This window comes from Salvelinus sp. IW2-2015, unplaced genomic scaffold (assembly GCF_002910315.2).
Source record: "Salvelinus sp. IW2-2015 unplaced genomic scaffold, ASM291031v2 Un_scaffold1996, whole genome shotgun sequence".
Lineage (NCBI taxonomy): Eukaryota > Metazoa > Chordata > Actinopteri > Salmoniformes > Salmonidae > Salvelinus > Salvelinus sp. IW2-2015.
This window is the reverse complement of record NW_019943346.1, coordinates 41,729-52,407: the sequence shown is the minus strand read 5'-3', so window position 1 is coordinate 52,407 and position 10,679 is coordinate 41,729. Positions and strand designations below refer to the sequence as shown.

The 10,679-nt window shown below is 47.1% G+C and overlaps 1 long non-coding RNA gene across 1 annotated transcript; it reads right to left on the bottom strand.

The window, feature by feature from the left end:
- Positions 1-8,457: 8,457 nt before the first annotated feature.
- LOC139024900 (uncharacterized) lies at positions 8,458-10,679 on the bottom strand. Its single transcript, XR_011476298.1, has 3 exons — positions 10,540-10,679; positions 9,634-9,820; positions 8,458-8,914 (listed from the first exon to the last, which is right to left on the bottom strand). It is a non-coding gene; the product is annotated as an uncharacterized lncRNA (long non-coding RNA).

The following is a 10,679-nucleotide window of genomic DNA, read 5'->3' as shown; positions in this document are numbered from 1 at the left end:
CCTAAGCAGACTAGTCTACACCAGCAGTAGCAGTGGACCTAAGTCAAGCTAGGACTACACACAGCAGTAGAAGTGGACCTAAGGCAAGCATGGACTACCACACAGCAAGTAGAGTGGACTAAGTCAGCTTAGTCCTACAACGACAGCAGTAGGTGGACCTGAAGAGCTAGCTACACACAGCAGTAGAGTGACCTAAACAGCTAGTCTACACACGAGCAGTAGAGTGGAACCTATAGCAGCCCTATCTACAGTTACACAGCAGTAGAGGGACCTTAAGCAGCTATTCTACACACCAGCAGTAGATGACCGAAGCATTGTAGTCTACAAGTCAGTCAAGTAGAAGTGGACCCTAAGGCAGACTTAGTCTACACAACAGACAGTAAGGAAGTGGAACCTAAGCAGCTAGCTACACATTGCAGCTAGTAGAGTGGACCTAAGCAGGCTGAATCTCACACAGCAGTAAGAGTGGACCCTAAGCAAAGCTAGTCCTGACACATCAGCAGTAGAGTGGACTGAAGCAGCTAGACTAACACACAGAGGTAGAGTGGACCTAGCAGCTAAGTCTACAACACAGGCAGTAGAGTGAACCTAAGCAGCCATGCTACACACAGCAATAGAGTGGACTAAGCAAGCTAGTCTACACACAGCAGGTAGAGGTGAGACCTAAGCAGCTAGTCTACACACAGCAGTAGAGTGGACCTAGCAGTGCTAGACTGACTACACCAGCAGTTAGAGTGGACCCTAAGCAGCTAGACTACACACAGCCAGCTTAGAGTGGGACCTAAGCAGCTTATGCTAACACACAGCAGAGGGTGGAGCCAAGCAGCTATCCCTAGCACCAGCATAGAGTGGACCTAAGCATGCTAGACTACAACACAGAGTTAGAGTGGACCGTAAGCAGCTAGTCTGACACACCAGCAGTAGAGTGGACCCACTAAGCAAGCTAGACTACACACAGCAGGGAGAGTGGCCTAAGCAGCTTAGCTAACACACAGCAGTAGAGTGACCTAAGCAGCAGTCTACCACACAGCAGTAGATGGACCTAAGCAGCTACGTCTACAACAGCAAGTAGAGTGGACCTAAAGCCAGCTAGAGTCTACCCAGCAGTAGAGTAGACTAAACAGCTAGTTCTCACACACAGCAGTAGAGTGGATCCGAAGCAGCTAGTCTACACACAGTCAGTAGAGTGGACCCGTAAGCAGCTAGACTAACACACAGCCAGTAAGGGTGGACCTAAGCAGCGCAGTCTATCACACAAGCAGCTACGAGTGGAGCCTAAGCATGCTCCATTCTACACAGCAAGCAAGATAGAGTGGACCAAGCAAGCTAGTCATCACACAGCCAGTAAAGTGACCTACAGCAGCTAGTCTACACACAGCAAGTAGAGTTGACCTAAGCAGCATAGTCTACAACACAGGCAGTAAGAGTGGACCTAAAGCGCTAGTTCTACACCAAGCAGTAGAGTGGACCTAAGCAGCTAGTCTATCACACAGTGACAATAGAGTGGACCTAAGCAGGCTAGCCTACACACAGCACGTAGAGTGGACCGCTAGAGCAGACTAGTCTGACAAACAGGCAGAGAGTGGACCTCAGCAGTAGTCTATACACACAGCAGTAGAGTGGACCTGACAGGCTAGCTACACACAGCAGTAGAGTGGACCTAAGCAAAGCTAGGTCTAACACAAGCCAGCAGTAGAGTGGGACCTAGGCAGCTTAGTCTACACACAGCGCAGTAGAGTGGACGCACTAAGCAGGCTAAAGACTACACACAGCAGTAGAGGTGGACGGGACCTAAGCAGCGAGTCTAAACACCAGCAGTAAGAGTGACCTAAGCCAGCCAGTCTACCAACAAGCGCGGGTATGCTCTGAGCAGTAGAGTGGACCTACAGCAGCCTAGTCTTACACACAGCAAGTAGAGTGGACCTAAGCAGCTAAGTCTACAACACTAGCAGGCTAGAGGGTGTAGGACTCTAAGCAGCTAAGACTACTAGCACAGCAGTAGAGCGTGGAGCTCTAGAGCAGCTAGCACTTACCACCACAGGCAGTAATGGACCTAAGAGCACTAGGTCTACACACAGCAGTAGCGGGGACCAAAGCAGCTAGTCTCAGCACAGCAGTAGAGTGACTCTACAGCAGCTTAGACCTACACACACAGGTAGAGATGACCTAAGCGCTAGTATGCATCCACATCAGCAGTAGAGTAGGACCTAAAGCAGCCTAGCTCCACACTGCACACGCAAGTAGTGGGACCCTTAAGCACTAGTTCTACACACAGGCAAGTAGAGTGGACCTATAGCAGCTAGTCTACACACAGCATAAGTGACCTAAGCAAGCTAGTCTTATCGCACACAGGCCTATAGAGTGGAACTACGTCAGCAGTCTAGTTACAGTGCACCAGCAGATAGAAGGTGACCGTAAAGCAGGCTAGTCCCTGAAACACAGCAAGCCAGTAGAGTGGACCTAGAGCAGCACCTAGACTACACACTAGTAGTCAGTTAGAGTGAGCCTAAGCAGCTAGTCTACACAGCACAGCAAGAGAGTGGACTAAGCCAGCCAGGCTACACACATGCAGTCAGAAGTGGTGACCTAAGCCAGCCAGTCGTACACACAGCAGTAGAGTGGACCTAAGCCAGCTAGTCTCACACAGCAGTAGAGTGGACCTAACCGCAGCCTAAGACTACACCACAGCAGTAGAGTGGACCTAAGTCCAGCAGACTACATCACAGCAGTAGAGGGGACCAAGCAGCCTAGTCTACACACAGCAGGTAGTTTGTGGACCATAAATGCAGCCAGTCATACCACACAGATCAGTAGGAGTGGACCGTAGGACAGGCCATTCTACACACCAGCAGTAGAGTGGACCTAAGCGGCTAGTCTAGACACACAGCAGTTAAAGTGGACCTACGAGCAGCCTATTCTAAAAGACACACAGCCAGTAGAAGTGGACGCTAAGCAGCTAGTCTAACACACAGCAGTAAGTGGACCTAAGCAGCTAGTCTACACACAGCAGTAGAGTTGGACCTAAGCAGCATAGTCTACACACCAGCAGTAAGGTGGACCTAAGCACGACTAGTCTACAGCCAGAGTAGAAGTGGACCTAAGCAGCTAGTCTATCACACAAAGTAAGAGTGGACCAAGCAGCCTAGTCTACACACAGCAGTAGAGTGGACCTAAGCACCCTAGTCTACACATCAGCAGTAGAGGTGGAACCTAAGCAGCTCAGTCTTACACACAGCCAGTAGAGTGGACCTAAGCAGCTAGACTACACACGAGCAGTAGAGTGGACCTAAGCCAGCGCTTAAGTCCTACACACAGCATAAGTGACCTTAAGCAGCCAGTCTACACACCAGCAGTAGAAGTGGACCTAGCAGGCTAGTCTACACACAGCAGTAGAGTGGACCTATAGCAGCTTAGTCACAAGCAAGCAGTAGAGATGGACCTAAAGTACAGCTAGACCTACACAGCAGCTAGAGTGGACCTAGAGCAGCTAGAACTATTACAACACAGCGCAGTAGGAGGGAGGACCTAGGGCAGCTAGTCTACACACACGTAGGGTGGACACAAGAGCAGCTAGTGCCTTAACAACAGCACAGCAGTAGAGGTGTGACTACAGCAGTCGGTAGACCTAACACACAGCAGGTATGGAGTGGAGACCGTGCACTATCTATCAAGACAAACAGCAGTAAGTGGAACCATAAGCAGCGTAGTGCTAATTAGAAGGTAACACAGCAGCCAGTAGTGGATCCTAAGCACTAGTCTACAGTATCACATTTTAGAGAAGTCGACAGCACTAGAAGCAGTAAGAGTGGACCCTAACAGCTAGTTCTACACAAACCAAAACGAGAGGCAGTTAGAGTGGACCCTGCCATAGCAGCTAGTTCCTACACCACAGGCAGTAGAGTGACCCTAAGCAGCGGGCCTAGTAGTTTAACACACACGCAAGTAGAGTGACCTAAAGCAGCTAGTCTAAAATAAACCACACCTATAGATATGGCTGGGTAGTGTCTGTGGTTCCAGGAGTGGACCTAGCAGGACTAGTCTACACAGACTAAGTCTGAAGTCAGCAGTAGAGTAGAACCTTGAACAGCTAGTTCCTACACAATGCAGTCAGATGTGGACCTAACAGCCAGTCTCAAATAATACACATCGCCAGTTTAGAGTGGACCTATGAGCATGCCAAGTCTACACACAGCATAGAGTGGACCCTAACACTAGTCTAGCCACAGCAGTAAAAGTGGACGCTAAGAAGCAGCTATCTCACACAGCAGTAGAGGGAGCCTAAGCATGCGTAGTCTAAATCCACTACAGCAGTAGACTGGACCTAAGAGCTATGCTATCACAACAAGGCGAGTAGAGTGACCTACAAGCAGGGGCTATCATACACAACGACAAGCAGTAAAGTGACCTATAGGCAGCTAAGCTCGCTACCACACCAAACACAAGCAGTAGATGGACCCTAGAGCAGCATAGTTCTACACACACCTGCAGTAGACGTGGACCTAAGCAGGGAAAAGCAGTCTAACAAAAACACGAGCCAGCTAGAGTGGGACCTAAGCAGCTAGTTCAGAACATCAGCAGTAGAGTGCACCTAAGCAGCGTGGCCAGTCCACAAAGCAGAGTAGAGTGACCTAAGAGCTAGTCTGAAACAACACAGCAGGTAGAGTGGACTCTAACACCAGTCACACAGCAGTAGAGTGACTAGAACAGTAGCTAGTCTACACAACACTGTCTGCAGCAGTAAGTGGAACCTAGAAAGCAGTCCAGCTCTGTATATATGCTCTCTCGATCCTAATGAGACCTCTGCCATCTAGTGGACAGTCAGGCTCGATGTTTTACCTCAGTGTTGATTGACTCGTTATAATCAAACGGATTCCTCCCCGACTGCACTAGTATGATGCACTTTATAGAGAATAAACAAAGCATGAAACAAATGAACAAATCCCCCCCCCTGTTGTTTCAACAGATTTAAACCTCAGTAACAGCTAAACATTTAATTTGGGAGGTATTTTATCTGTTACATGTGTCAGGTCACGAAATCAGCCGTAAAAATGCACGGGCATATAATATGCATGCCTCTCATTCTTTTTTATGAAATTGCACAAAGATATTGCAGTGCATGTTGGGATAATCACTTGGCTCTTAATCCTTGCGGGCTCGGTCGAGAGTGGCGATCCGAGGTCTAATTAGTCCTAACACCCTCGATAATTGTCACTCCCTCAGCTTTGGGACATTGTGCAAATGTCGGAGACGAGAGTGAACGCGTAATGGAACCGAGGGGAAGGGAGTGATTTGTCTCTCTCCTTCTGCCTCAGGGAGAGAGACAGACAGATGAAGGGAGGAGTGAACTGAAAGAATAGACATCAACCCGTCTCGACCAAATAGATGGTTTTGGGACGAGTCGGACTGAGTAAGGAAATCAGCACAAGTGCTCAGCATACGTGGGACCCTTCAAGACTGTTGAAAAATATCCAGTGAAGCTGGTTGAGAGAATGCCAAGAGTGTGCAAAGCTGTCATCAAGGCAAAGGGTGCTACTTTGAAGAATCTAAACTATAAAATATATTTTGATTTGTTTAATACTTTTTGGTTACTCATGATCCATATGTGTTATTTCAATGTTGATGTTCACAATTATTCTACAACGTAGAAATAGTAAAAAAATAAAAAAAAAACCCTTGAATGAGTAGACATGTCCTAACTTTTGACTGGTACTGTAAATCAATAACAATGTTTTAACACCCCTGCTACACAGACAAAGTTCATTTTGGTGTGTTCTAGTACTTCACTTCCACAAGAGTTCAGGCATTTGTATTGGTCAGGTCAGAGTCATGTCAACAGAGCAGTAAATAGGAACACATAAAAACAAAAGACAGACTATTTGATAAGACTAGAGAGCTGTCTGTCCATATTATAATAATACATCATTACTTTAAAATTGTACAAGGGAGGTAGGTAGAAGCGAAGGTTGTCCAATAAGATAGGATCGTTTTTGTTATCCGTGGCAAAATGTTTTGCTACAGTGTGCACGAATGAATRACGACCTAGAAATCCTAGCCAATAGAAACATGGAATCATTCAACTGTACCAAAACATTAAAACTAACTCAGTAGAAAAACATTGGTATATCTACACAAAAGTATGTGGACACCCCTTCAAATGATTGAATTCAGCAACACCCGTTGCTGACAGGTGTATAAAACCGAGCACACAGCCATGCTGGGGCGGCAGGTGTGGGTCTAACATGGGCGGCAGCGTAGCTTAGTGGTTAGAGCGTTGGACTAGTAACCGAAAGGTTGCAAGATCAAATCCCCGAGCTGAAAAGGTACAAATCTATCTTTCTGCCCCTGAACAAGACAGTTAACCCACTGTTCCTAGGCTGTCATTGAAAATAAGATTTTGTTCTTAACTGACTTGCCTAGTTAAATAAAAAATGCAATCTCCATAGACAAACATCGGCAGTAGAATGACCCGTACTGAGCTGTTAAAGTGAAGTGGAAACATCTAGGAGCAACAACGGCTCAGCCGAAGTGGTAGGCCACACAAGCTCACAGAACAGGACCGCCTAGTGCTGAAGCGAGTAGCTCGTAAAAATAGTCTGTCCTCGGTTGCAACACTCACTACTGAGTCCCAAACTGCCTCTGGAAGCAACATCAGCATGAGAACGGTTCACCGGGAGCTTCATGAAACGGGTTTCCATGGCCGAGCAGCCGCACACAAGCCTAAGATCACCAAAATGCCAAGCATCGGCTGGAGTGGTGTAAAGCTCGCCGCCATTGGACTCTGGAGGAGTGGAAAGCAGTTCTCTGGAGTGATGAATCACACTTCACCATCTGGCAGTCTGACGGACGAATCTGGGTTTGTCATATGCCAGGAGAACGATACCTGCCCCAATGCATAGTGCCAACTGTAAAGTTTGGTGGAGGAGGAATAATGCTCGGGGGCTGTTTTTCATGGTTCGGGCCCCTTAGTTCCAGTGAAGAGGAATCTTAACGCTACAGCATACAATGACATTCTAGATGATTCTGTGCTTCTAACTTTGTGGCAACAGTTTTGGGAAGGCCCTTTCCTGTTTCAGCATAACAATACCCCCGTGAACAAAGTGAGGTCCATACAGAAATGGTTTGTTGAACTCGGTGTCGAAGAACTTGACTGGCCTGCACAAAGCCCTAACATCAACCCATTCAAACACCTTTGGGATGAATTGGAACGCAGACTGCGAGCCAGGCCTAATCACCCAACATCAGTGCCCGACCTCACTAATGCTCTTGTGGCTGAATGGAAGCAAGTCCCCACAGCAATGTTCCAATATCTAGTGGAAAGCCTTCCCAGAAGAGTGGAGGCTGTTATAGCAGCAATGTTCCAACATCTAGTGGAAAGCCTTAGCCTACCCAGAAAGGTGGAGGCTGTTGTGCAGCGAATGTTCCAACAATCTAGTGGAAAGCCTTCCCAGAAGAGTGGAGGCTGTTATAGCACAATGTTTCCAACATCTATGATGGAAAGCTTCCCGAGAAGAGTGGAAGAGCTGTTATAGCAGCAATGTCCAACATCTATGGAAAGCTCCCAGAGAGGGAGGCCGTTATACCAGCAATGTCCAACATCTAGTGGAAAGCCTTCCCAGAAGATGGAGGCTGTTCAGATATGCATAAGCCCCAGAATGTTCAACAGTCTAGGAAAGCCTTCCAGAACGAGTGGAGGCTGTTATAAGCAGCAATGTCCAACATCTAGTGGAAAGCCTTTCCAGAAGAGTGGAGGCTGTTATAGCAGCAATGTTCCAACATCTAGTGGAAAGCCTTCCCAGAAGAGTGGAGGCTGTTATAAGCAGCATGTTCCACAACATCTAGTGAAAGCCTTCCCAGAGAAGTGGAGGCTGTATAGCAGCAATGTACCCAAATCTAGTGGAAAGCCTTCCCAGAAGAGTGAGCTGTTATAGCAGCAATGTTCCAACACTAGGTAGAAGCCTCCCAGAAGGTGGAGGCTGTTATAGAGGGCAGCAATGTTCCAACATCTAGTGGAAGCCTTCCCAGAAGAGTGGAGGCTGTTATATGCAGCAATGTTCAACATCTAGTGAAAGCCTTCCCAGAGGGAGCTGGAGGCTGTATAGGCAGCAATGTTCCACATCTAGTGGATAGCCTTTCCGAGAGAGAGTGGAGGCTTGATGAGAGCAGCAATGTTTCCAAATAGTGGAAAGCCTTTCCCAGAAGAGTGGGAGCTGTTAAGCAGCAATGTTCCAACATCTAGTGAGAGGCCCTTCCCAGAAGAGTGGAGGCGTTTATAGCAGCACAAGTCAACATCTAGTGGAAAAAGCCTTCCCAGAAGAGTGGAGGCTGTTATAGGCAGCAATTTCCCAACATTAGTGGAAAGCCTTCCCAGAAGTGGGAGGCTGTTATATAGCAGAAAGGGGGACCAACTCCATATTATATGCCCATGATTTTGGAATGAGAGTTAATAAGGTGTCCACATACTTTTGGTTATATAGTGTATTTACAGTATATACAATTGAAATGACTGCATGAAAATAATTTACTCTCAATATCAATCGTCCCTTATATAAACAATACCTGATGGACGCATCATAGCACAACATGTTGAAAGATGGACAAGAGAAGCTCTTCAAAAAAAAATTTTTTTTTTTAAAGACAACAAAACAAACAGACCTCGGCTATATCCCAATTATCTCTCCTTCCTCCCAAAGTGTACACTTMTTCACTTCCCTAATCTGAAGTAGTGAACAAGTGTACACTTCAAGAGAAAGGAGGTATTATTGGGACGCACKCTCAGTCAGCAGTTGCCATAGTAGTCGGCGGGAGGCATCGGTGTTTCAGGTGGCGAAGTGATAGGCCGCTGGTTTAGTTGACCTTGGAAGGTCAGAGGTCACAGGTGGAGTCGTCCCTGGCTGCGCTTGGAATGCTGGGGGATCTAAAACAATGACAGGTCACATGAACAGATAAGAGGAAGATAACAAAGGTGCCCTGTTCTCTACATAGGGCTCTGGTTAAAAGTAGTGCACTATATAGGGAAAAGGGTGCTATAGGGCTCTGGTTAAAAGTAGTGCACTATGGCTCCCTATTCCCTACATAGGGCTCTGGCCAAAAGTAGTGCACTATATAGGGAAAAGGGTGCTATAGGGCTCTGGCCAAAAGTAGTGCACTATGGCTCCCTATTCCCTACATAGGCCTCTGGCCAAAAGTAGTGCACTATGTCTCCCTATTCCCTACATAGTGCATTAGTTTGACCAGAGCCCTACAAGGTTGTAAAGTCCCAGTAACTTTACCCACATTTGACCATCTCAACTACAAAATGACCACAGACACACTACAGACCGAGAAACAGCACCACCTGCTAGCAGATCACAGAGACAGACGCTGACTGGGGCAGACCACAGACAGACAGAGACAGACAGACCACAGACAGACAGACACCGACTGGGACAGACCACAGACAGACAGACACTGGGGCAGACCACAGACAGACAGACACTGGGGCAGACCACAGACATTGGGGCAAACCACAGACAGACACTGGGGCAGACCACAGACAGACAGACACTGGGGCAGACCACAGACAGACACTGGGGCAGTGTCCCAATAGTGTCTCCTAACAGCCTGGTTAGTTTGTGAATGTGGTTCTGTTCTTACACAGGGCGATGTATCGGGGCTGCCGAACGGCGAGAGTTCTGCAGAGCGGTTCTCTTTGTCGTACGAGTCATTGAGGCGATGGTGGGCGAACTTCCTCCTCAGGGCCTCGGCAATCATGGAAGCCGGGTCGCTTAGCAACGCCGTGCCCTTGCTCCGCCTCCTCTGCACCGGCGTTCCCCCGGGCGACCTGGGGGTGGGGCAAACGCAAGACACTAAGGAACAGCTATATAACATTCAGTGGGTTTGTTCCACACACTTCGCATCGTAAATAACTACTCATTATTTATAGATCAGTACGTCACAATTTACCCATGATACATCATGGTTTTGATGCTCTCGAACACAGCCATTGTGACAGAGATTTGCTTGCCAGARAGGCTATATTGGCAAATGGCACCCRCTCTWWATTAGTGCACAACTTTTTAACAGGGCCCCACTCCAGGGCCCCAAAKCAGAGACTGAAAGAGCTATGCTTTAAAATCAGGACCTGCGTCAGACCTGCCAACCTTGAATAATGTCTTATGAGTACTTAGGAATTTTGCTTCAGTAGCTAACTAGAAATATTTTTTTATGTACATTCAGGGCTGTCCCTAACAAGGTGGTGCTGATGTAGGCCTGAGGTCAGTCAACTTCCCCCTCAGGAAGTTGGAGCATTTTGTAAATTATTTTATTATTAAATTATTTTAAACCTGTAKCTGCCATTTCCTGAAACCTAGAGTCTTAAAATGATATCAAACAATGCACAGTACCAAAACGTAGAATTTTTCAATTCTTGCAACCAATAGAATGTTGGAATATATATATATATAGAGACAGAACGCGTCTCCTTCCTGAGCGGTATGACGGCTGCGTGGTCCCATGGTGTTTATACTTGCGTACTATTGTTTGTACAGATGAACGTGGTACCTTCAGGCGTTTGGAAATTGCTCCCAAGGATGAACCAGACTTGTGGAGGTCTAAATTATTTTTCTTCTGAGGTCTTGGCTGATTTCTTTTAATTTTCCCATGATGTCAAGCAAAGAGACACTGCATTTGAAGGTAGGCCT